Source organism: Medicago truncatula, chromosome 7 (assembly GCF_003473485.1).
Source record: "Medicago truncatula cultivar Jemalong A17 chromosome 7, MtrunA17r5.0-ANR, whole genome shotgun sequence".
Taxonomy (NCBI): domain Eukaryota; kingdom Viridiplantae; phylum Streptophyta; class Magnoliopsida; order Fabales; family Fabaceae; genus Medicago; species Medicago truncatula.
The window spans coordinates 16,983,766-16,994,174 of record NC_053048.1 but is presented as its reverse complement, the minus strand read 5'-3'; the positions used below and the strand labels follow the sequence as shown (position 1 = coordinate 16,994,174).

Below are 10,409 nucleotides of genomic sequence, written 5' to 3'. Positions count from 1 at the left end.
ACAAGGCTCCAGGGCATGAGCCCCCAACAAATGTATGCTAATGTATGGACTCAATCAATCTAAAACATCTTAATCATCATCTCACATAAATCCAATAATTTGGAGTTCAATATCATCTTGTATAGACTCATGCAACTTAGTTAAATAACCAAAGCAGCATAATCAGATCACAACAACATTATAACTTCATAACAACAATTCATTTCAACAACATCTTGATCATTCAATAATATTTCAAGTAATGCAATTATTCGTTAAGTCACATTATAATCAGCTTAACAATTCATAACAGCTTCACAGATCTCAGTTAACATCTTAAATAGGTCACATTACTAACTAAAGTTCCATTCCTAGTCAATCCAAGCAACTCAGGTCTCATCATTCTCACTTGCACTTAGTTCTGGAAGTGCTCGCGAGGCGAGAGCATCTGCTCGCTATGGCGAGTACAAGCCAGAATTCCAACAATGGTTATTCCAAGTTCAATCTTGTTCTAAGTCAACATCTAATCTTTAATAAACATCTAAAGGCACTCAAAAGCATCTAAAGTTCAACTCACAAGTCAAAACTACAGAATTCGACATGCTCTCTGGTCATGCTCGCTATGGCGAGCTACGACTTGTAACTCGCGAGGCGAAGGGAGTTGGCTCGCGTGGCGAGCGATGAACTTAATCACTCGTGAGGCGAGGATCATCGTTCGCCAGGGCGAGCGATGAATGTAGGCTCGGGTAGAATTGCAGTTTTTACAAAAATCCATCTAATCTCATGGTTTTAAGCCTAATTTCGATTCCAGAATTCATCGTATTCATAATCTAAGGTCAAAGGACAGTTTCTACATCAATCTAATCAATTTTCACCGTTTAATCATTAATTCTAAGAATTTAACCTAGTTTTCGATTTCTCCAATTCAATTCTAATTCTTGCTAATTACAACCGGATGGATTACATGACTAGTATAATTGTAGAGTTGGTCTCACCCTTACCTTGTATGAAGAAATCGCAGCCTCTATGGTGATTCTCCCTTCTCTTGGCTTTTTTCCTCTTTTTTTTTCCAAAAACAGTCGTACGTACAAAAACGTTTTCTAAAACCTAGGTCTTTCCTTTTTATAATTCCTCCTAAAACCTTATCTTATCTCACTTCCTCCCCCAAAACTCTCTAAAATCCCAAAACAGCCCTTAACTAAATATTTTATTTTATTTAACAACAAAATAAGTCTCATAATCTCATCAAAACACATAACTCATCTAAAATCATCCAAATCATCTAAATCGTCATAAATCATCAAAATTCACACATTATATTATATAAATATAATATAACTCTTCTAAACTCGATTAAATAATTAATTAAATAAAAGTGGGCGTTACATTAGTCATATGACTTACTTACTTAAGGACACCACTAGAATTGTAAAAGACATGAACAAAACAAGCTATGATAAATTGAGGAAACATGTTCTCCAACATAAATAATACCTTCACTTTGGCATGTAGGTTGTAACGCCCTCTTTGAATTATTTAATTATTTAATTGAGTCTAGAATTTATTAAGATGAGTTTATATTATATTTATATGATATGTGTGATTTAAGATGATTGAATGAGTAACTTGTAGGTGATCGAGAGTAGTTGTTGATGCTTTGCTGTCGTGAGTGGTTATTGTAACGTCCGTTTCGAATTATTTAATTATTTAATTATTTAATTGAGTCTAGAAGTTATTTAGATGAGTTTATATTATATTTATTGAATATATGTGGGATTTATATGGTTTATATGATTGAGGTGGTTTTATATGATTTTATGTGGAGTTGTGACTTATTTTATTGTTTAATAAAATAAGATTTGAAAATAAAATAAATATTGAGTTTAGGGGTTGTTTTGAGATTTTAGGGAGTTTTGGGGGGAGAAAGAGAAATAAGATAAGATAATTGGAGGATATATAAATAGGAAAGACCTGATTAGAAAAAAAGTTGTACGTACGATCAGTTTTTGGAGAAAAGGGAGAAAAAACCAAGAGGAGGGAGAAGACCTAGAGGGGCTGCGATTTTCACATTCTAAGGTAAGGGTGAGACTAACTTTGCAATTCTATTAAGTCTGTGAATCAACGGTTACATTTAACATGAATTAGGATGAGTTTAAGAGGAATCGGAAATTAGGTCAAATTTGTAGAATTGATGATTAAAAGGTGAAAACTTGTTAGAAATGATGTAGAAACTGTCCCTAGACCTTAGATAATCATTATGATGAATTCTGGCATCAAGATTAGGCTTTAAACCATGAGAATTGATGATTTTTAGGTAAAACTGCACTTCTGCTCGTAGCGACATTCATCACTCGCCTCATGAGCTATGATCCTTGTAACGCCCATTTTCGTTTAATCGTTTATTTAATCGAGTTTAGGTGATTATATTATAATTATATAATATATGCATAATTTTGATATGTTTTGATGATTTGCGATGATTTGATCGATGACGTGATAAGTTATGAGTTTTGGAAGATTTGATAAGGATATGAGAATTATTTTATTGTTAAATAAAATAAAGATTTGAAAATAATATAAAATATTTAGTTGAGGGCTGTTTTGATATTTTAGATAGTTTTAGGGGAGAAAGTGAGATAAGATAAGTAAATAAGAAAAGATATAAATAGGGAAGACCTAATTTTTAGAAAAACTGATTGTACGTGAAAACTTTTGGAAAAAAGGGAGAAAAAGCTTAGAGAGGAGCAAGAGACCAAGAGGGCTGCGATTTTTCTGCAAATTTAAGGTAAGGGTGAGACTAATAACTCAGTAATATTAGTTGTTGTAATTCTGATGATTAATTAGCAAGAATTAGGATTAATTGGAGAAAACGAAAACTAGGTCAAATCCTTAGAATTGATGATCAAACGGTGAGAATTGGTTTAATTGATGTAGAAAGTGTTCCTAGACCTTAGATAATGTTTAGGACGAACTTTGGAATCAAAAACAAGCTTAGAACCATGTGGATCGACGGATTTTTGTGATTTTAGGAAACCTGGCCATAGCGACATTCATCGCTCGCCACGGCGAGCTATGAATCTTGCCTCGCGAGTGATGAACTTCATCGCTCGCCTCGCAAGCCCTTTCCTTTCGCCTCGCGAGCGTTTCTGGCATCGCTCGCCACGGCGAACAACCCTTCCTCGCCTCGCGAGCTTAGGCAGAGAGCATGTCATATTTTGTGTTTCGACCTTTTTAGTTGGACCTTGGATGCCTTAGAGTGCCTGAACATACCTAGTATTGATTAGGAATGAATGTAGGATCAGATTGAACCCAGAACAACACTAGTTTGGGAGATGAGTGGTACTTGCCATGGCGAGTAAGAACTCTCGCCTCGCGAGTACAACCAGAATTTAGATGCTTGAGTGTTTGTGCGATCTGTGTCGCACGTGTTGATCAAGAGTGAACCCCTAATTGGTAATGAAACCTAATGATGACGTTTAATGCGATCTGTAAAGCCTTAAAGACATGTTGTCGTTAATTAAGCATGATTAATGTATTGTACAATCATGTAAGATATGAAAGTTAATTATGATGCAAATGATTTGCTGTTGATATAATGATATCATCTTGTTATGTCACTTGTTTATGCTGCTTCCGTTATTTAACTAAGTGCATATGGTATATGATGAAGTTTAGCTCCAAATTATTGGATGCATGTTGATAGGTTGATTACGGTGTTTTGTTGTTAAGAGTCCATGCATAGCATATCATTGAGCTTAGTCCTCACCACGTTTATTAGGAGCTTTGTCCTCCGCACGTTTTATAGGAGCTTTGTCCTCCGCACGATTAAAGTATATTAATACTTATGATGACGATTGGTACCACATGCATATAAGGAGTCTAAGAGCATTGTCACATTGTCATGATTAAGATGCCTTGTTGATAATGATTGAATATGTGATTACGTGATAAGTGTTTATCAATTATGTTATGTTGTTCATGATAATTGGATATATGATTACGCGATAACTGTTTAGCAATTATGCAATGTTGTTAAAGAAAAGATTATGATGTTAATTTATGATTTGCAATTACATTGATTAATGTTATTTTGTTATGAAATCTCACCCCTTCTGCTTGAAAATGTTGCCTTTCGTATGGGTAACTTGCAGGTGATCGTGCTTAGTGTGCAGTTGCCGTCGTGAGTGGCCTTGCCTTCTCTGTGTCGTCTAGGTCGCTCTGATACGTAACGGGATGGGGTTATATGCTATAACATGCTTCATTCTTTTACGTGAACTGCTATGATAATTTCTGTTTTGATTAACTCTTTTGAGATACTTCGTTGGGGCCTGCGTGCCAAACGATTTATGATTTCTGAACTAATATTCCGCTGCTATGCTGAGATATTATGTGAAAGTTAAATTATTATTTAACTGTTTTTTTGGATTACGTTTCTATGTGATATCCCGTTTATGGTTTTTACTCTGATAAATGTTTAAGAAATTTGTATACTGGGAAAACGGGGTGTTACAATCCTCGCCACGACGAATGATGAACTTCATCGCCCGCCTCGCGAGCAACCTTTCCCCGCCTCGCGAGTTGCACGTCGCAGCTCGCCATAGCGAGCAGATGAATTCGCCTAGTGAGCTTGACCAGAGAGCATGCAAGATTTCATGATTTTGACTTTTGAGTTGATCCTTAGATGCTTTTGAGTGCCTGAACATGTCTAATAATGATTAGGGAAGAATGTAGGATGAGATTGAACCTGGAATGAAACTTGTGGGATTCTGACCTGAACTCGCCATGGCGAGAAGAGGCTCTCGCCTCGCGAGTGACTCAGAATCAGAGTGACTTGTTAGATTTTGCGATCTTTGTTGCACGAGTTGTCGAGAGTTGAACCTTGGGATAGCATTAAGACTTAATGATGATGTTAATTATAAGCTGTAAGCTGTTTAAGATGTGTTGATGTTGATTATGATGTGATATAATGTTATGTGCATTACTTGAAGAATATTTGAATATTTAAGATGTTGATGAATTGCAATTGATATTATTATGTCATGCTGTTTTTGTATACTGCCTATGTTTCTGTTTGATGAGTCATTTAATATCTATATTTTATATGATATTTAGTTTAGTTTTAAATAGATTTTATTTTATTTTATATTAGTATTATTTCCTTTTTGAGTTAGTTTACTACAAATTGCATTTTATTATATTTCAGGAACGAATATTGGATGGATTGAGTCTTGGAGCTGATTTAGTACGAAAATACGAAGATTAAGAGACAAAAATACGTCTCCCCAAAGTCAGAAGCCTGGCACGACACATGCTAACATTGGCACGGCCGTGCCACCCTCCAGAGTCACTTTTGCTGCTTTTGCTTAGATTTTAAACTACTCTATTTTAGCCCGCAGTTTCTTGTGGAACATTCCAGTAATGTAATTGCTTAGATTTTAAGTCGAATGAATGCTATAAATAGAGTAGCTATCCATCACAAATATTCATCTTTTCTTGGAATTCAATATGTGACAATTGTCTTTCTAATAAAAGTTCTTTTTACTTTCTTGTTATTTACTTTTATGCTTTCTCTCTTCTTCTCCATGTCTACGATGAACATCAGTGAGTAGACTTCTCCTGTCTTGGGATCGTCGGATAAGTCTAAATGACATAATCCTAATCAAACCAAGCTCTAAGCCTTAATCTTATGTAACCCTAATTTCTTATCTAAATTCACCGCTTTAACATGGATCAACCATTATCAAACTGTGGAAACGAAAGTGGAGGGTTTGATAATTGTTTATCCATCATCTCAAATATCAATTCATAAAACGAAAGTGGAGCTTTGATATTCGAACAAGTGAATTTAGACAAGGGTTTCAAAGGCAGCGAAATAGTCTTTGAAATCTTTGAGACATATAGTTTCGATCTTCAAGGGAACTAATAATGATAAAGTCAGTGAAATAGGCTTGGTCGTTAGAGGAACCAAAATCTAATAGTAATCAAGTTAGCGAAATAGGCTTGGTTGCTAGAGGAACAAAAGAAACTGTCTTGAGAAATTAGGTCTAACATAAAGTTATAATCTTTTAGTTTGGTTTGTGAAGGACTTGTCATTTAGATGAACCAATAATCCGAAGGCTTTTATCTTTTATTTTCTTTTATTTTCTTGTAATTAAAAATCCAAACTTTTATCTAAAACTCTTTCGTCCAATCATTATCTAAAGTTAATTGAATTCATAACTCCATGTCGGAACGATAGTCTACTTTTATTACTACTTCGATAGGACCGTGCACTTGCGGTTTTATCTCATCAAGTTTTTGGCGCCGCTGCCGGGGAGTTCTTTGTTTTTACCGTTAACTTCTTGGGTTCTTATTCTAAGATGAAAAACACACAATAATAACGATATGGCTGAGAAACGTGCTCTCAAAGAGTATGCAATCACATCTTCAGATGAGTCGTACGATGCTATTGTGTACCCAACGGTTGAGGGTAATAATTTTGAAATAAAACCTGCACTTATTTACCTAGTGCAGCAAAATCAATTTTTCGGATCACCCACTGAGGATCCGAATCTTCATGTTTCAAACTTTTTAAAACTCAGTGGAACTTTGAAGGCAAACCAAGAGGCCGTAAGGCTGCACCTCTTTCCTTTCTCCTTAAGGGATAGAGCTAGTGCTTGGTTTCATTCATTAACAATTGGTTCTATCACTTCATGGGCCCAAATGAGGCGAGATTCCCTTGCCCAATGCTTTCCCCTTTCTCAAACCGCTCAATTAAGGGCGAGGCTTTTTCAATACACTAAAAAAGATGGTGAATCTCTTTACGATGCGTGGGAGCGTTTCAAAGAAATGCTTAGGCTTTGCCCCCATCATGGTTTAGAGAAGTGGCTTATTATCCACACCTTTTATAATGGTCTTTTGTATACCACAAAAATTTATGTTGATGCAGTTGCAGGTGGAGCTTTGATGAATAAAACTTACACAACAGCATATGATTTGATCGAGGGCATGGCACAAAACCACTATCAGTCGACAAGTGAAAGAGTCATCACTACTTCTTCACCATCTAAAAAAGAGGCAGGTATGTACAAAATTTCCTCGCTTGATCATCTAGCTGCTAATGTTGACGCACTAACACAAAAATTTGATACAATGAATACTAGTGCTGTCACACCTGCCCCTGTATCACCTCCTTGTGAAGTTTGTGGTGTATTTGGCCATATTGGCATTGATTGCCAACTAGGTAGTATTATTAGAGGTCCTGGGCAAGTAAACTATGCTCAATATAATCGAGGGTTTAGAAACAACCAATTTTTTTATCAAACCCCTCAAAATCTTTTTGGACAACAAACAACACCACCCAGTTATGCAAACAACCACAGAGTCCCTCAAAAATCCAGCTTGGAACTTTTAATGGAAAATTATGTTATAAATCAATCCAAGCAACTCCAAGAGCTTAAAAACCAAACTGGATTTTTGAATGACTCTCTTGCCAAAATCACATCCAAGGTAGACTCCATAGCAACTCACGATAAGATACTTGAAACCCAAATCTCTCAAGTGGCCCAACACGTGACTGCTTCCTCTCAAACCACCGGGATCTTTCCAGGTCAAACTGAAACCAATCCCAAAGGCCATATAAGTTCTATTTCTCTTAGGGATGGTAACCAATTAGAGGACCCCGTTGTGAAAATTAAGAACAATGAGGGAGAGATAGGAAGTGATGAGCCCCATAGTGAGAAAACTATAGGAGAGAATGAAAAGCCATTTGTTTCACCACCTCATGAGCCTAAAAATCCATTAACACAAGGTTTTGTCAAATCCAAGTTAGATGACCAATTTAGAATTTTTATTGAAATACTTCCAAACAAATTGCCATCTAAACTTAAGAATCCAGAAAGTTTTCCCATACTTTGTTAGGCATGGCAACAATACTCGTCCCCGTGGGTACCCGCCCATACCCACCCCGATTTGACGGGTTTTCCCTGCTTTGACTGGGTTTGGGTATGGGTTTGGGTTTTCCCCGATTTGAAAGTACGGGTATGGGACGGGTAACGGGGTTATATGTTCCCACCCCGAACCCATACTGATGAGTCAGTTATATACTATTTTAATATGCTTTTTAGTTTAGTTTTATTTAGATTTTATATGATTTTATATTAGTATTATTTCCTTTTTAGGATAGTTTACTTCAAATTGCATTTTATTATATTTCAGGAACGAATATTGGATGGATTGAGTCTTGGAGCAAAAGAAAGGGATTTGGAGCTGATTCGGTACAAAAATATGAAGATTCGGAGACAAAAATACGTCTCCCTCAAGTCAGAATGTTGGCACGGCCCGTGCTAGGCTTGGCACGGCCGTGCCACCCTTCAAAACACCTTTTGCTGCTTTTGCTTGGATTCTGAGCTATTCTATTTTGGCGCGCAATCTATCGAGGAATATTCTTGGAATATACTTGCTTAGATTTTAAGTCGAATGTGTGCTATAAATAGAGTAGCTAGCCATCACAAATATTAATCTTTTCTTGGAATGCAATATGTGACAATTGTTTTCTAATAAAAGTTCATTTACTTTATTGTTATTTACTTTTATGCTTTCTCTCTTCTTCTCCTTGTCTACGATGAACGTCAGTGAGTAGACTTCTCTTGTCTTGGGATTGTTGGATAAGTCTAATGACATAATCCTAATCAAACCAAGCTTTAAACCTTAATCTTATGTAACCCTAATTCCTTATCTAAATTCACCGCTTTAACATGGATCAACCATTATCAAACTGTGGAAACGAAAGTGGAGGGTTTGATAATTGTTTATCCATCATCTCAAATATCAATTCATAAAACGAAAGTGGAGTTTTGATATTCGAACAAGTGAATTTAGACAAAGATTGCAAAGTCAGCGAAATAGGCTTTGCAATCTTTGAGACATATAGTTTCGATCTTCAAGAGAACTAATAATGATCAAGTCAGCGAAATAGGCTTGGTCGTTCTAGGAACCAAAATCTAATAGTAATCAAGTCAGCGAAATAGGCTTGGTTGCTAGAGGAACAAAAGAGAAACTGTCTTGGGAAATTAGGTCTAACATAAGGTTATAAGTTTAATAGTTTGGTTTGTGAAGGACTTGTCATTAGGATGAACCAATGATTCCAAGGCTTTTATCTTTTCTTTTATTTTCTTATAATTAAAAATCCAAACTTTTAACCTCTGAAACTTTCATCTAATCATTATTAAAAGTTAATTGAATTCATAACTCCCTGTCGGAACGATACTCATATTTTACTACTTCGGTAAGACCGTGCACTTGCGGTTTTATCCCATCAAGTTTTTGGCGCCGCTGCCGGGAGTTATTGTAATTTGATTAAGTTTTTAATAGTGGTTAGTCTAAAAATAAAAAAAAATATATATATATATATAATATAAAAATATATATATATATATAAAATAGTATATATATATATATATATATATATTTATAAAATATTTTATTTCCTTTTTTTCTTACCTTTTTATTTTTTTATTTTTTTATATATTTATAATATATTTTATTTCCTTCTCTTATTTTATTTTTATTATATATATATATATATATATATATATATATATATATATATCTCCCTCCCTTTCTCCTTATTTTTTATTTGCTATCTTTAACCGTTTTGATTTCAGGCATGGCTCAAAGACAATAATAACGACATGAATGAGAAACGTGCTCTCAAAGAGTATGCAATCACATCTTCAGATGAGCCGTACGATGCTATTGTGTACCCAACGGTTGAGGGTAGTAAATTTGAAATAAAACCTGCACTTATTTACCTAGTGCAGCAAAATCAATTTTTCGGATCACCCACTGAGGATCCGAATCTTCATGTTTCAACTTTTCTAAGACTCAGTGGAACTTTGAAGGCAAACCAAGAGGCCGTAAGGCTGCACCTCTTTCCTTTCTCCTTAAGGGATAGAGCTAGTGCTTGGTTTCATTCATTGACAATTGGTTCTATCATTTCATGGGACCAAATGAGGCGAGCTTTCCTTGCCCAATTCTTTCCCCTTTCTCAAACCGCTCAATTAAGGGCGAGGCTTTTTCAATACAATCAAAAAGATGGTGAATCTCTTTACAATGCATGGGAGCGTTTCAAAGAAATGTTTAGGCTTTGCCCCCATCATGGTTTGGAGAAGTGGCTTATTATCCACACCTTTTATAATGGTCTTTCGTATACCAAAAAAATTTATGTTGATGCAGCTGCAGGTGGAGCTTTGATGAGTAAAACTTACACAGCAGCATATGATTTGATCGAGGGCATGGCACAAAACCACTATCAGTGGACAGGTGAGAGAGTCATCACTGCTTCTTCACCCTCTAAAAAAGAGGCAGGTATGTACAAAATTTCCTCCCTTGATCATCTAACTGCTAAGGTTGACGCACTAACACAAAAATTTGATACAATGAATACTAGT

The 10,409-nt window shown here is 35.6% G+C and overlaps 2 non-coding genes across 2 annotated transcripts; both read right to left on the bottom strand.

The window, feature by feature from the left end:
- Positions 1-6,728: 6,728 nt before the first annotated feature.
- LOC120577266 (small nucleolar RNA R71) lies at positions 6,729-6,836 on the bottom strand. Its single transcript, XR_005643339.1, has one exon. It is a non-coding gene; the product is annotated as a small nucleolar RNA R71 (small nucleolar RNA).
- A 3,179-nt stretch (positions 6,837-10,015) lies between these two features.
- LOC120577260 (small nucleolar RNA R71) lies at positions 10,016-10,123 on the bottom strand. Its single transcript, XR_005643333.1, has one exon. It is a non-coding gene; the product is annotated as a small nucleolar RNA R71 (small nucleolar RNA).
- Between the last annotated feature and the right edge of the window lie 286 nt (positions 10,124-10,409).